We start from the raw sequence: 15,146 nt of genomic DNA, 5'->3' as shown, positions 1-15,146 counted from the left end.
ATTTGTTACACAGCAATAGAAAATTAATACACCATGCAAATTTCATTATTAATACACAGGGCATTTATAAATTCTATATATTACATTATCAAGCATATTCTTGACAGGCAAGAACTTCTACTTTAAGCGCTGATGACAACCAAATCGTCCCTGTACAAATTTACATACCTGATGATTGTAAGAATTTTCCACAGACTAGCTTCTGGCTCCATACATTTAAAAACCTAGTTCCTGCTGCTGCATTCACATATTTCATATAAAGCTAACTTTAGCTCTGCACCTTCACATAATAAAACAGGTGAATCAACAAAGTGGGCAGCTCGAGTGTGTCTCGTCCACAGTGGTGTGATGGAGCTGGCTCATTCCGGCTCACAAGACGCAGTTGTTAAACATGGACACTATGAAAGATTAAATAATATAAATGTACAAGGAAATAATACTTAAAGCAAAGATAATAAATACTCAAAACTCATCATTTCCCAATTATTTCCACCACATTTTACTATTACTATGGGCTTGAGGTTATTTACGTCTGTTGTATTTACAGGATGCAAATACCATACAATGGTATATACTGTTCCCAACTCTGCATGCAGTGATGTCACACTGACAGCCTGAAATAGGCCACGGTGGGAATATTTACACCATGGGAATCAGCACTCACTGCTGATCCAGTTGTTAAACATTTACAGTGCACCACTGCCTGGTAGCCCGTCCTGGTAGCCAGGACAGTGAGCCATCGCATAAATATACACAGATCTCATGACAAACTACATAAATAGGTGCCACAAAATCCAAACAAAATGAAACCTCAACTTAAATTTCCTTTAGCTGGATGCCAAAAGTGCCTGTGGCCACTCCTACATCACTCAACAGGAGGGTAAGTCTGACGGAGAGGAAGTCACAGCGAAAAGAGACAGCAGTTTCAACCAAGTAGAGTTCAAACATCCATTGCAATTTTTTTTAAAAACAAGATTACATGAACACCGTGCTAGGGCACCTCTTCACATTGGAAGAAGCTCTAGAAAGTTAGGGGCCCTGAAACTTAAGCTTCACGAGCTTTGTGGTAAATCCACCTTTGCTCCAGAACTTTCTGTGTATTCTTATTGCCCATCAATGGCTCCAGTTGACACCATGACTGAGGGACAGGGGGTTGGGGGACAGTAAGAGCACTTGTATCTGACATGTTTCTCCAATGCTCTGCTCTGGTGCTACTCTGGCTTCTGAAACACAGCGCTTTCCTCTCCGATCCTCTGAGCTGAAAGCAACTGCCTTGTCACATAGCTTTCTTATTCTTAGCTGCCAAATCTGTATTCGTTTGCTAGAGCTGCCACAACAAAATACCGTGACTGGGAGTCTTAAACAACAGACATTTACTTACACTTCTGGAGGCTAGAAGTCCAAGATCAAGGTGTTGGCACGTTTGGTTTCTCCTGAGGCCTCTTTTCTTGGCTTAAAGATGGCTACCCTCTTGTTCCCAGTTCCTGTCCCTCTGTGTACACGCGCCCCCTGGTGTCAATCTGTGTGTTCAAATTTCCTCTTCTTATAAGGACAGTTTGGATTAGGGCCCACCCCAAAGACCTCGTTTTTTACTCGTTTTAACATAATCATCTCTTTAAAGACCTCATCTCCAAATACAGCCACATTCTGAGGGACTGGTAGTTAGGACGTCAATAGGTGAGAATATCCTTTCTAGAGAAACTAAGCCTCAGCCTCTTCTCCTAACATCAATAGTAAGAAGACTACTAGAAAAGGACTGATTTATCAAAATGGAAAGTAGAGCATTAAGTATTTAAAAAAACTACCATTCTGTTACGTAATTATTCAATAGAGATTCATAGAGACTAGGGAGCAAAAGGAGGGCTACAGGGAAGCAGGCTTTTGTTTCGTGTGAAAGTGCTGTGTAGAAGCGGTACTGCCTGGTACCCAGAGTCTCCGTCACCTGATGACATTCAAACAGAACTCAGTTGTCAGAGAATCTGGAAAACCAGATAAGGTTTTGAATTAGATGATTTTCAAGACTCCGCTAACTCCACAGTCTCCAATTTTCTCACAATCATGATGGCAAACACACCGCTAGATTTAACAAGTCTTTTACTGTAAAAACGTAGAGCAAGTTATAATTCAAAATATACTTTCTAACTTGGAGCTATTGCTACGTAATTTTCCTTTTAAAATTGTATCTGGAAAAGATCTGAAATGACTGAAAGGCAAAACAAAAAAAAAATTCCCAAAGCTCCAAGATTTGAAATTCAAGAAAAATGTTCCAGATCTCAGTATGAAATGATCCAAAATAGGCAATATAATTTTCACATCTTTTGGAATAATACTGAGTCATACTGCCCACCCACAGCTTACAAAAATAACAGAAATCCAATGATTCAAGCAAGATACACTCTGCCATTGTCTGAAGCAAACATTTGAGTCATTCAGGAAAATGAGGAGCAAAGTCCCATCAGTGACAAAAGTTTAAACTCCACGTCCTAAGGGAAGTTTTGCAATGAGTTCTTTACAGCCCCAAACGTACCTTTTCTTCACACCCTGGAATACCTAGAGCAAGAAATTGCCCTCTTCCCATGAGAACAAATTGGCAGGGCACAGCCACAAGGTCAGGGATCAGTGATTAGGACCCAATAAACAGTCCCCAGGTGAAGGAAAAACAGCCTGGGACCAGGGCGAGAAAGGCTTCCTAGGGACCCTCACGCCCCACAGGGCAGAAGGAGGCCACACCTCATCCCCCCTCTGAGTTCTCTTCATCTCCCATACCTTCTCTGTCTTTCTAGACTCAGAAGCAGCAGCCTAGCCCTCTCCACCCCCGTGATTATATAACCCCTGCCCCCCCATCTTGCCAGCCCCATCTATGCCCTATCCCCCTTCCTGGCTTGTGCATCCTTCTCTCCTGCTCCTCATTTCCCCCCTTCTCTCTCTTCCTACAAGCCCAGTTTTCCCTGTGCATGGCCAAGCAGAGTGTCTGATGGCAATAACTGTTCAAGAAATGTCTGATCCAGAGAAAATGACAACGAAACCACAAGCAATTCTAAACAAGCGGCTCCTGAGCTTGTCACTCCTAAAGGAACCAACTTAGCTGTCCCCTTCTTCCACGAGGAACTCTAGTGCCTCCATTTCCTCATTATCCATCACTCTCCATCCCTCATATTCTGGTCTGTACCACAAGGACATTACTGAAATGGCTCCCGGAATGGCACCAATGGCCTCCTGATGCCCAGTGAGGGGTCCTTTCCCATCTTTGTTCTGCACAATCTCTGCAGCACTCGACAGCGATGGTGACCCTCTGTCTAAAGATGACTCTTCACCTGCTGTGGCGATCCTGGTTTCCGCAGGCATTATACCAACGAATGTCTGCACAGCTCCTTCCCTGCATTACCTTCTCCTTGGTCTGCTCTTCTTTGCTGACTCCTCTTTCTTTCCACCCTCGAAATACTGCAGACCACCCCCCCAAGAGTCCCCTTTGGAGCCTTCAAGCCCCTCACCTGGTACAGTGAATGCCCCAACCCCCAGCTCCCAGCTCCATCTCCGCTGCCTCCAGCCTCCAGCGCCTCCTGCCAACCTCAGGTGTTCGTCTTCGCCCCCATCCTTAGCCACTTGCTTCCTTATTCCTATTGCAATCATCAGCCCTCTGTCTTCTTTGAGTTTTATTTAGGCCTTGTCACCCCACCTTCGACACCCTCATCCCCAGTCCGACGAATAGGAAACAGTCTCTACCAGGCCCTGGGAATTCTGTGTTTACGACTAGTTTTTCTCCTAGACCCCATCCCTCCCATCCCCTCCTCCTTCCTACCACACACCTGGATTCTCGCAGTCCCACCCCCGAACTGTCTCCCAAGTTTCAGCCTCTCACACCTCCAATTCTGCTTGAGGCACCTTCCCATGGCTCCTCGCTGATCCTACCACCCTGCTCACGACACTTCACTGGGTCCTCATCCTCCCCTGAATAAAACAATGTTTTGTTTTGTTGACAAATCCAAAAATCTGCAGGGTCGACCGGCAGGCTGGAGACTCAGGGAAGAGTCGCTGCTGCAGCTTGAGCCCAAAGACAGCCGCTGGCACAGTCCCTCTTCCTGCAGAGAGGTCGGCCTTTGTCAGGAAGGCCTTCAACTGACTGTGTCAGGCTCCCCCACAGAATGGAGGACAATCTGCTTTCTCAAAGTCCACCCGTTTCAGTGTCAATCCCATCTGAAACATACTGCCTTAGTCGGCTTGTGGAGCTATATCAAACACCACAGGCTGGGTGTCTTACACAACAGACTTTTACTTCTCACAGTTCTGGAGGCTGGGAAGCCCAAGATCAAGGTACTGGCCAAGCTGGTTCCTGGTGAGGGCCCACTCTCTGGCTTGCAGATAGATGCCTTCTTGCTGTATCCTCACAAGGCAGAGAGAGAGAGAAATCATTTTTCATGTCTCTTCTTATAAGGCAGTAATTCCATCATGAGGGTTCCACCCTCCTGACCTCATGACCTCTCAGAGGCCCACCTCCAAACACTACCACACTGGCGATTAGGGTTCCAACATATGAATGTGGGGGGGTACAAACATTCACTCCATAGCAAATACCTTCACAGAAACCTCTAAAATATTTGGGCATTGTGGCCTGGCCACGTTGACACGTGAGATTAACCATCATCGCCTCTCCAAAACGACGTCAGCTGCCTCAACTCAGACACGAAGTGGCTCCATCTGAGTTCCTCTCCTTGCACCGCAGCTCAAAACTCTCTCCAGGTAGTAATCTGGGGGAATTTCACGGTGCCCCTCATTTGTTTCTAGTCTTTCACGTATCACTGTCTTGCATTGCCTGCTGTCCAATGTCTGAAGACTCTGCTTTCCTATATTTTGCTGGTTTTTCAATTGTTTTACTTGGGAAGGTAATCGTGGTCCCTGTGGTTCTATTACGGCCAAAAGCAGTAGTGTGTCTCCACATCATGCCAGGAAGACTGCTTTCGTCATCCAAATGATCGATAATATTATAAATTAGCATTTTTATTTTCTGGTTTTAAAATTAATCAACTTATCACAAAAAATGTTTTAACTATGGGTGAAAAACCAGTTCATGCATAACCCCCTACCTTCGGTTGTAGAATCTTCCCCTCTTTATGCATACGTATGTTCTTCTCTTGATGAATATTTATTAGTAGCAGTACTGTTATTATTAACTTGGTAAACACTTTTGCATGAAGACCGGTGACTCGCTGCTCAAGTCGGGGACACACACATGAATTCTCAGAGAACCCCTTTCACTCCTCCGTGGGAAGCAAATGGCCGCTGAGCGGGTAGAGGCAGGTGCTTGACAAGGGCGGCCCTTTTTCCGGAGGTTACCTACAAAGTTTGAACAACCAGAGTCTGACTAGACAGCCCAAACCTGATCAGCTTTTGAGGTGTGAGTTTCCCTAAGTTGGCAGGCCCCAAAGCCTCTCTTTCCAGAACAGAAATTACTCCCCATCCAGGAAAGGAAGGTACAGAGGGTGTCTGGTTGGATGCTAAGTGAGTTTAGTCCCAACTGGCTGGTGGGCCTCTGCCAATGGGAGAACAGACCTGAGAGGTCACAGGTACTCAGCCCTGCTGAGGCGAGGTGGAGAAAGGGACATCCACAGTGTCCTGACTTCAGGGATAAAATGCCCTTCCTGCTCCTCCGTGTGCCCTGCTCACGGATGGAAGACCACGAGTGTTGCTTGGAATGGTGAATGCAAGTATGAATAAGACAATAGAAGGTCTCCGAAAAGCCAAATCTCTTTCTGGAAAGCTTCGTCTCTCCGTGATGGTTTTACCTTAGCAAAGTGTTTCATTGGCTCTGCCCACACCGGATCTGAGGTGACTTGTACTCATTTTACAGGGAGAGGAGTCCAGTTCATTGGTTCACAGGCACAGAAGTTTTTATTACCCTTTCAGTTTTCAATTGTCTGACCCTCAACCATTGTTTAGGGAACCAGGCTGGTGTCCTTTGACTCCTGTCATTGACCTCTGACCTGTTGATTGCTTTTGGTGACTCTCAGGGAGGAGTGGAGGTGCGGGGGTTGGGGGGCGTGGAAGTTCAAGTGTCTACCAAGCAGAAGTAGAAGAAATTCTCTTTTGATGAGAATCTAATGAAAGCCTTAAAATATAGAGCAACAAAATATGGGGGCGGGGGAGAGAGAAAGAGAACCAGACCCTTTTTTTCTATGCTAAACACCAGTGACCACGAAGCCAAGCACAGAATATCTCATCAGTTCTCATTGACCAGGCTAAGCAAGTGCCCCCATTCTCTTGTTTTTCATCTCAGTCATGGAGGGCAGGCAGGATGTTATGGCAGCTGAGAGCACCGGTTCAAAGAGTTACACACCAGAATTTGCATCCTGGCCCCACCACCTAACACCAGTGGACAGGACCCTCGCAGGCAAAGTGGGGCTGAGTTTAGAGGACCTGCCTCATGAGGTGGTCGTGAAGATTCAACGAGGTGAGGAGTAAAGTGTGTAGAATGTCCCTGGTACTTAGTAAATCTCACAAAATCTGAGCTATCATTATTTCATTTTCCAGAACTTTTTCCTTGCATGCTCCTTTAATTATTTGGTTTAATTTTAAACAAGTTATGAGGGTGGAGTTATAGATTGTTACGAAAAGTTGAAGACAGGATGAAGCAAACGATAAGTTTGCTAGAAAAAAAAGAACGGGGAAAATTGGGGGAAAGAGAAATAAATTAAATGGGAAAGATACATAAACGCCCTTTGAAAAATGGAAATCACTTTGGTGTTTGGGGACATTAAAATGTACTATGTGTAGCTTTCTCATAGTTCTCACAGTTATGTAATGACTGTAAGAACATAGCTTACCTGAGCAGTAAGTCTATCAAAGTTGACTTTATCGTTGTATGTTTTGAATGCCTGCTGTTAATGGAGTTACAAGATGTTGAAGGAACCTAAGTTGTCAGTTTTTGCCTATTTATGAGAATCAGACAAAATCTAAGAACTGGGGGAGAGAGTCAGCCTTTTGGTAAAACAAAGCAAGTCATTATGTTCTCTGTACTCAGTGAACTCCACTGTGTCAAAAAGATACAGAAAGGCCTGGTTTCCAGAAAAGCAGCAGAGAATAAAACAAACCCGGATTCACAGAGAACATCTTTTTTTCCAGTGCTCTATCTAATCAGCCTTGTTTTGTGTGCTGTTACCAACAAAAATTTCTTTTTTGTTTCCTTTTTGTCACCTTCAAAGACTTTGGAAGAATGAAGTTTTGTCCAAGCTAAAATTAATTGCCCTATCTTTCCCCATGCTAGATTCTTTCTGGAACAAATATATGTAATGTGTTTGTTCACTCAATAAACATTAAGTCCTTTCAGTGTGCCAGACACTGTGCTCGGGGGGGGGGGGGTACAGATCCTCATGGTCCCCGAGGACTCTCAGGCTGGATGGGAGAGACACCGGTAAAGAAGGAAGAGTTACTTCTTCCTGATAGGTTACAGGAGCTGCGCCTGACGTTTAGACAGGGGGACACTTGGGGACAGTGCCCATCCAAAGGGAGCAGAGGCTAACCACCGTCAGTCTGCCCACTAGTGACAGACTTAGGAAGCTTTCTGGGGACACATCTGACCACTCATTTCCAGATACACTTTCCAAATAAACGTCTTTCTTTCATATTTCGTAGGGCTTGGGGTCCTGTGACGTCTGCCAGGGTCCATGACTTGCAAGGGCCTCATGAAAACATGGTGGGAATATATTCACAGTTCCCAAATCAGCTGATATCAGCAGCGTATTCATTTAGAAACAAGTAGCAGAGATGCTCCACTTAGCCCCTCTATTTCCTCACCCACACAGTGGTTCTTGAGTGCCTACTGTGTGCCTGGGTGGTTAGTTATCCTTGTTTCCTTCAGGGAGTCCCTCAAGTTGAACCTAGAAGTCATGCTTATCGAGGACAATGACCCTTACATCCAGAAGTCCTTGGGGCACCTCATGTTTAACTTTAAAGAGTTGCTTTGCTTTTTATAAACTCTCAGAACACCTTATCAGGGGACCCCCACCAAGTTCACCACAGAATCTCTGTCATTTTTCTTTCAGGCATTCTTTTCTTTGTATCTTTTCTTGAAGATGGCATCGACTTGAGTGGCTTTTATGATGACAAAAGGTCACAGCTGAGAGATGAGTTAGTATAAAGAATGCTGTGAGGGGAGCAGGAGTCCAGGCGGAAGGAGGGGTGAGCAGACAGGCTGGGTCAAAGTCAAAGGAGAATGCAAGCTATAAAACCTCAGAGCTGGTGGCCAGGTGTTCAGGAGCAAGGAGCCAGTGCTCAGAGGGAGGGACGAGGAAGTCAGACCCTCTCTGCCCTTCTGCTTCCTGCTCCATGGGAATACCAGGCCCTGATGATAGCTAGTGCCTTCCTCTGACTTCTAGAAGCCTTTATCATCTGCACCAGCTACCCCAGGTTTGAATAGATGTCTCAGGTTCCCAGGCAAACAGCCTGAGACAGACACTGGCACACGGGAAATTAACTGGGAATGCCCGGGTTCCATTGCTAATGGCAAGTGAAGGAGGCAGGTTCAGGTCGAGGGAGAGGCGGAGCTGAGTGTGATGTGGTCACAGCAAGGCCTAGGCAACCCCACGGGGAGCTCTGCAGCTGGCACTGCCCTTCAGAATGGGCCAAGGGGCTCATAACTCAGCCCTGACCAGTTACCGAATGTGGGTCGCCCAGGGGGGCAGGGAAGGAGGTGACCTTGAGCAAGGAGGGCAAATTCCTGGAAAGGGACTCAACTTAGAGCCATCAGCCACCCACTCCCAGCAGCACCCACGGAACCCACGACTGAGGGGTGTAATTACATCAGTCACTGGTCCTCATTTCGTTTCTACACTGGATGACAAACACGTTGTGAGACAGACTTGTCCCTCAGTGTCCCCCACAATGCCTCGCTTCTTGAAGGGTTACCAATTGGGCCTGCAATGGCCATACCTGCAGTCCTTCCTGCTGCAGGGATGCCAGCCACTACAAACGGGCACACCGAGGACTGTGGTCCTGGCCTGGGAGCCCGGGGCGCTGACACCTAGGAGCTGAGGCTCAGCAGTGCCTCTTAGAACCTCAACCCTTGGTGACCCAGAAACGTCAGTACAGAGGGTCTCAGACTGCGTCCTGTAGAAACCCATATCGCAGGCCCCAGCCCAGAACTACTGGATGGAAACTCCAGGGGTAGGGCCCTGCGATGTGTGTTCTGACAAGCCCTCCCCCGTGACTCACGAGGCTCACTAGTTTCAGAGGTGAGGGGCAAAGGGGACAGCTGTGACTCGTGCCTCTGCAGGCGCCCACACCTGGCCAGGGAAGAAGAAAAGGACATAAGCAGGAAGGACAAAGTGTCAAGGGTCAGTGTGTCCATCCAAGGACACAGGGAATCCACATTGGCCCAGGGGACAGAGGAAGAAGCCAGGCAGGCCCTGAGGCTCAGCATAGACCTGACGCCACCTGAGGGGAGGTGTGACAAAGGTGTAAGAGCTCTTTGTCAGTGTCAGGACTCTATTCTACTCTAAGGGTCCCCCCTGCAGGCTGTCGTTTCCTCATTGCAGTTGAAGGGAGGGGCACTGGGTGCTACTTCCTTGGCTGAGAAAAAACAAACTTCTGCCGGAGCCACTCCTCTCTGTGGGAAGGAGAAGTGAAATGGGGCTGTGGGCTGCAGAGGAAGGAGGGCTGACGGGCGACTCTGGAGACTCTGAGGCTTTCTGGTTTCTTCTGACAGCAAGCACAACCCAGCCTTGCGATGGAAACAGAAGTGCTTCCTCCGAAAGCGGGTTCCAATTCTGCAACTGCTCACGCAACGAGTCTTTACTGTAACCTGTACGTACTCCAGACGGGGAAGACAGAGCCCTGTCTGCTGGGTGCCGGGAGCCCCGTTAGAGAGATTCACTCACCTGACAGGACAGCACAGGAACCTGGCCTGTGTAACGTGGGGCTAAGTTATGTGACAGGGACTCTTGAGTGCAATCTGCTGCAGAGGAACGCACAGGGAAGGCTGCAGAAGCCCCCCACCCGCCAACCCCCAGGAGGAGGCATGAAGGAAGGTCAGGCCAGGGAGGAAACAAGCCCCACCAGAGCAGCGAGGCCTGCAAACCAAGCCCAGCGGGCCTGGGAGCCTCTTCAGGAGGGCTGCCAGATACACAGATACACAGATTGCTCTGCTCAATCTGCATTCAGATAAACAGAGTAATTTTTAATATAAATATGGCCCACATACTGCGAGACTTTTTGTTCTAAAATATTGTCCTTTGCTAATCTGAAATTCAAATTGAACTGAGCATCTTGTATTTTTATTTGCTAAATCAGGCAATCGTATTCCTCAAGTATGGTGGTTCTCTTTCATAGTTCCTCACTTGCTCCTCAGTAGTATTTTCTGAGGTACTTCTATCGTTGCCATCATCCCCATTTTACAGATGAGAAAACTGAGTCACGGGGTTGTCCATGGCCACACAACTAGAGAGTCTGTTTCCACAGCCCGTGTTCCTAACCTCTAGGCTACCTGACAGAGTTTGGAGTCCATTGGACCTTGATTTGACGTCTGACTCTGCCACTTACTAGGTAATGACCTAGTCACTATGACCTTTGGCGAGTCATTTAACTTCTCTGAACCTCAGTTTCCTCATAACAGTTCCTGCCTTACAGTGTTTTATGAGAATTAAGTAAGGAAATTGAACAAATGGGAAGTGATTAATAAATGGGCCTTGATGATGGTGGTGGTGGTGACGGGGAGCCTTGAGACCCATAAAGAGGAATCATTATACTACAGAAAATGAGAAACCACGGCCAGGCTCCGGGGTGGTAGCGGAACCTGCCGTTTCTTCTGCCTTTTCATGCGTGCTTCCTACCTACTTCTACTCAGTCTGCCCATCTCTCTGACTTGTCTCCCTGGTCCCCACCTGTAGGCACCGAGCTGCACCATCTGTCGTATGTCAGAGGCTTCCTTCCCAGAGCTCCCAGGAGCCTCAGAGTCCCTTGTTGCTGGTGGCGGACATTCACTGCCTGTACTTCTAGCTCACATTCTTGAGTATAAGAAGGCCAGGCCTTTCCCCTTGTCTGTCAGCCCCTCAAATCACTGCCCAGATGTGCCTCCATCCCAGTTCTTGCTGCCATCAGGCACAACATCCAACAAAAGGAGCACTTCACGCCCATCTCCAACCACATATGACAATCGGTTTCCTTCCCTGTTATATAACTCAGCCTAATTCAGACTGCCAGCATGCGTGCTCTGAAGCCCTTTATCTACATATCTACTGAGTAAGATCAAGACAGAAAATGACTGGTGATTAGGTTCAGTTTTAGTCATTTCCTGCCTTCTCAGGACAAGTTGGGTCTATAAATTGTTCCTGGCCCCCAGCTTCCCACTGAAGGCACCTCCCAGGTCTGCTTACCAACTGGGCATCGCCACCAGCTGCCTCACCTGCTTCCCCTGGGTTAGGTGTCTCAGGTGCTGGGGATCCAGCAAAGAGTCCCTCTGCCTAGTACCATGACTGTTTACATATTTATTCTTTACGATTTGTTCCTAGCCACACTTCACGTAGGTATTAACCCTAGTAAAGAAACTAAATGTATGGCCAGTTCTCTCCTTAGAACTCCCTCTCTTCCGGGGATGAAAGAGCCATGAACACCCTGTCCTTCAAGTTGCCCTCCTGGTTCTGGCTCTCAGTCTGATCTGTGTGACTCTTTTGTTCCAAGTCGTGTTTTAGGCAGTACAGATACAGCAGAGAAAAAGAGATAAGATTCCTGCTCTCGTGGGGTGAATAATATTTTTGACCCAGATTCCAATCATGTGGTCACTCCCAGCCTCTATGTAACTCACTTTCCTATCTTGACTTTTAGAACCAATGGCCCCTGGCTCCGGACTGCTCGCCAGGCTCCGGTCCTGTGTCTCCTAACTGTTCACCTGATGTGCATTTCCAGTCTCATCTGTTCCCGTGCCCCTTACCTACTTGGCAGATGTGAGTCTCTAGCCTTCCTCAGACCCTGCGTACCCCAGTGCAGAGTCCTACCCCCAAGACCCTCAGCCGCCCACTCCCACCACTGACAAGGCCCGGCGTCCCTCTGGCCCTCATATACTGTCCCCGGCTCCATTCCGAGCTGCATCACAGATTGGCCATTGGGTCCCCAGGAAACTGGAGGCTGAACTGGCTGCCAAGTCAAGGAAGGGTGTCAGCACCTGGGCAGAAGCTTTGCTCATTGTTTTCTTACCTGGCACTTTCCCTTCCTGAGTGCTGGAGCCCAACCCTACCTGAGTCACCTGGGCCTGGGAAACCTGTTCCTCTGTAGTCATTTGCAACTTGGAAACCCAGTTCTTCCAGGTCACGGGCACCTTAGATATCTGACGAGTGCCCTGCCTCCATTAAATCTTGGGACTGAAATATTTCATCTTATTCCTGGTGTTCCTCCTGGGTCACCTTGGCCTCTGAGAACTGGCCACTCTGCCCCTAGAGCCCCAGTCTCTGAGTCGCCAGAGTCTTGGTTATTTTCCCTAGATCAGCAAAACCCTGCAGCTACGTCAGCATCCTGCCTCCGCTCACTCACCCACTGACCCATTCACAAATATTTATAGAGCATGTGTTTTACAGCCAGATAGTTTCCCAGCCTGGATGGATGGGCAAGACATGTTTCCCGGACTAGAGGAGCTCACAGCCCAGTAGACGGTGTCCAAGGAGATCTAATCTATTTCCCCAGTGTGAACTGCGTCACAGTAGGGTTGGGGCCACTTCAAGGTACCAGGGAGCACCTGGGAAGGGCATACATAACTCATGCCCAGGGGTGTGAAAATGTTTTCCGCAGCAAGTGCCATGGAGCCTAAGCTGAAGTCTGAGTGGCAGCAAGAGCTGGTGAGTTGGTCTAAGCAGAGGATGGCACTCCAGATCTCATGTGTGAAAACCCTAAGAGACAGCAACTCAAAATCGGGAACTAAGAAGAGCAGCCAGAAAGGTGGGCAGGGCCTGACCACAGAGATGGAGTTGTATATCCTGAGGGCAGCAGGGCAGCAGGACAGCACTGAGGGATTCTAAGTAACGCCCACCCTACCTGCTCCACTCTTCACTATCAGATCTACACTTTGGAAATTTCACGCTGCCATCATGATGGAGAAGGAACTAGAGGGAAGGAAAGTCCTGGGCAGGAAGAGGTGGCTGTGGCAGGATTCCAAGCCTGCAGTGATAACGGCCAGAACCGAAGGAACGTAAGCTCGACGCGGCTTAGTGGGTGATGGTGCATGCCGCGTGAGGGAAGGGAGGAGCCTAGAATGATGTCTGGAAGTCTAGGATGATGAAGGCCAGGAGTGTGGAGGTGCCATGAACCGTCGTCAGGGGATAGAGGGAGAAGGGCCGGCTTGTGCGGGTGGGGGAATGAGAGACAAGGTCCTGGACAGGACGTGCTGAGGTTAAGGTGGCTAGGGGCCATCCTGTGAGGAGCTGGGTCTCCAGGAGTCACAGGGCTCAGAGGTACAAGTGTATGAAGAGAAACAGAAGCCATGAACACTGCTGAAGGAGAAGACCAGAAGGCTGACTACGGAGCCTGAGAGAACATCAGCATCTAGAGACACACAGAAATTTACACAGTCTCAAGTATCTCCTCCCATACATGACCCTTATTAATTAGGATAACAAGTAAGTTTACAATGGAGAAACCTGGCAGTCACCACCTTAACCAAATGATCCAAACTCACATTGCCAGTAATGGGACAACAGACATCACGTACCTCCTGAGGGTGCACTGAGAAGGACACAGCATCACGTCTGTAATCAGCCTGCCAAAAATGCACAATCTGAGTCTAATCATAAGGAATATTAGACAAACCACATTGTAGGGCGTTCTACAATATAAAATGGGCCTGTGCGCTTTAAAAACGGCAAGGTCATGAAAGACAAAGAAAGACTGCAACACTATTCTGAATTAAAGGATACTAAGGAACAAACATAACAACTGAAGAATTCATTATGTTATCCCAGATTAGATCTTGGACCAGGAAAAAAAATGGGGGTGCGGGGGTTTCTTTTGCTACAATTACTTTGTGACAATTAGCAAAATTTGAAATAAAGTTTATAAATTAGACGATAGTAGAGGGCTACCTTGGAAATACTGTGGGTTCACTTCCAGACTATTGTAATAAAGCACGTATTGCAATAAAGTGAATTGTGATCCTTTCGCTGGTGGAGGGTCTTCTCTTCAATTTGTCAAAAACACAACACCTGTGAAGTACAATAAAGTGACGTGCAATAAAATGAAGAATGCCTGGACTGCATCGTGTTTTCTAATTTTGATCATTGTACTGTGTGAGAAAAAAATGCCCTTATTAGGAAATCCTAATTTAGGAAGTATTTAGGAGTAAAGGAGAATTATGTCTACAATTTACTCTTTATAGTTCAGGGGAAAAGTAAGATAGATAGATAGATAGATAGATAGATAGATAGATAGATAGATAGACAGATAGATGGATAGATGATTTTAAGGTCAGTAGTTAAGTATATTTACATTGTTGTACAACAAATCTCTGCAAATAATTTCAAAATAAAAGGCTTTTTTTTTTTTTTTTTTTTTTAAAGAAAGAGGCAGAAGAGGACCCCTAGGTGGAGATGGAAAGAATAGGCACAGCGGTAGGAGGAAAATCAGGACACTGTGATGTGATGACAGCCCAGGAAGAGTGTCAAGCAGGAGTCTGGGTCTGAGCAGTCAACAGGAAGATCACAGAAACGGAAGGGGACACAAGACAGCTCGACCACAACCGGAGAGTCTGCTCTAGAAAAGACCCCCACTCTCCGTCCATAGGCACTACTGGTCGGTAGGGAAGCCACCTCCTCTTTGAAACCACTGATCCCATGACAGAAAGGTTGGCTTCAGAATTTCTGCCCGTGTGTTGCATGGCTGAAGGTAGAGATCCAGGGGCTGCGTTGCGGTTTGGAAGGTATCTTGTGGGCCTGCTGCGTCAGTCCACGGCGGCTCACTCCCCAGAACCCACACTCATGCTAGCCTGAAAGGGGAATTTGAGTCAAAAGGGAACTGAAATTGCCCAGAGTAGAGAGTTATTTTCATAGGCCCCTGCTAACCTCAGGGACAGGACTTTGGGATGGGTCTTGGGACTAAAAGAAGTTAAAATCTGGGAGCAAATTCCAGCTGGGGATCTAGGAGACTCCAGGAACAAAGCAGGAGACGGTGGCCAAGGA

The sequence above is a fragment of the Rhinolophus ferrumequinum genome, chromosome 26 (assembly GCF_004115265.2).
Source record: "Rhinolophus ferrumequinum isolate MPI-CBG mRhiFer1 chromosome 26, mRhiFer1_v1.p, whole genome shotgun sequence".
In the NCBI taxonomy this organism is placed as follows: Eukaryota; Metazoa; Chordata; class Mammalia; order Chiroptera; family Rhinolophidae; genus Rhinolophus; species Rhinolophus ferrumequinum.
This window is presented reverse-complemented; position numbering follows the sequence as displayed.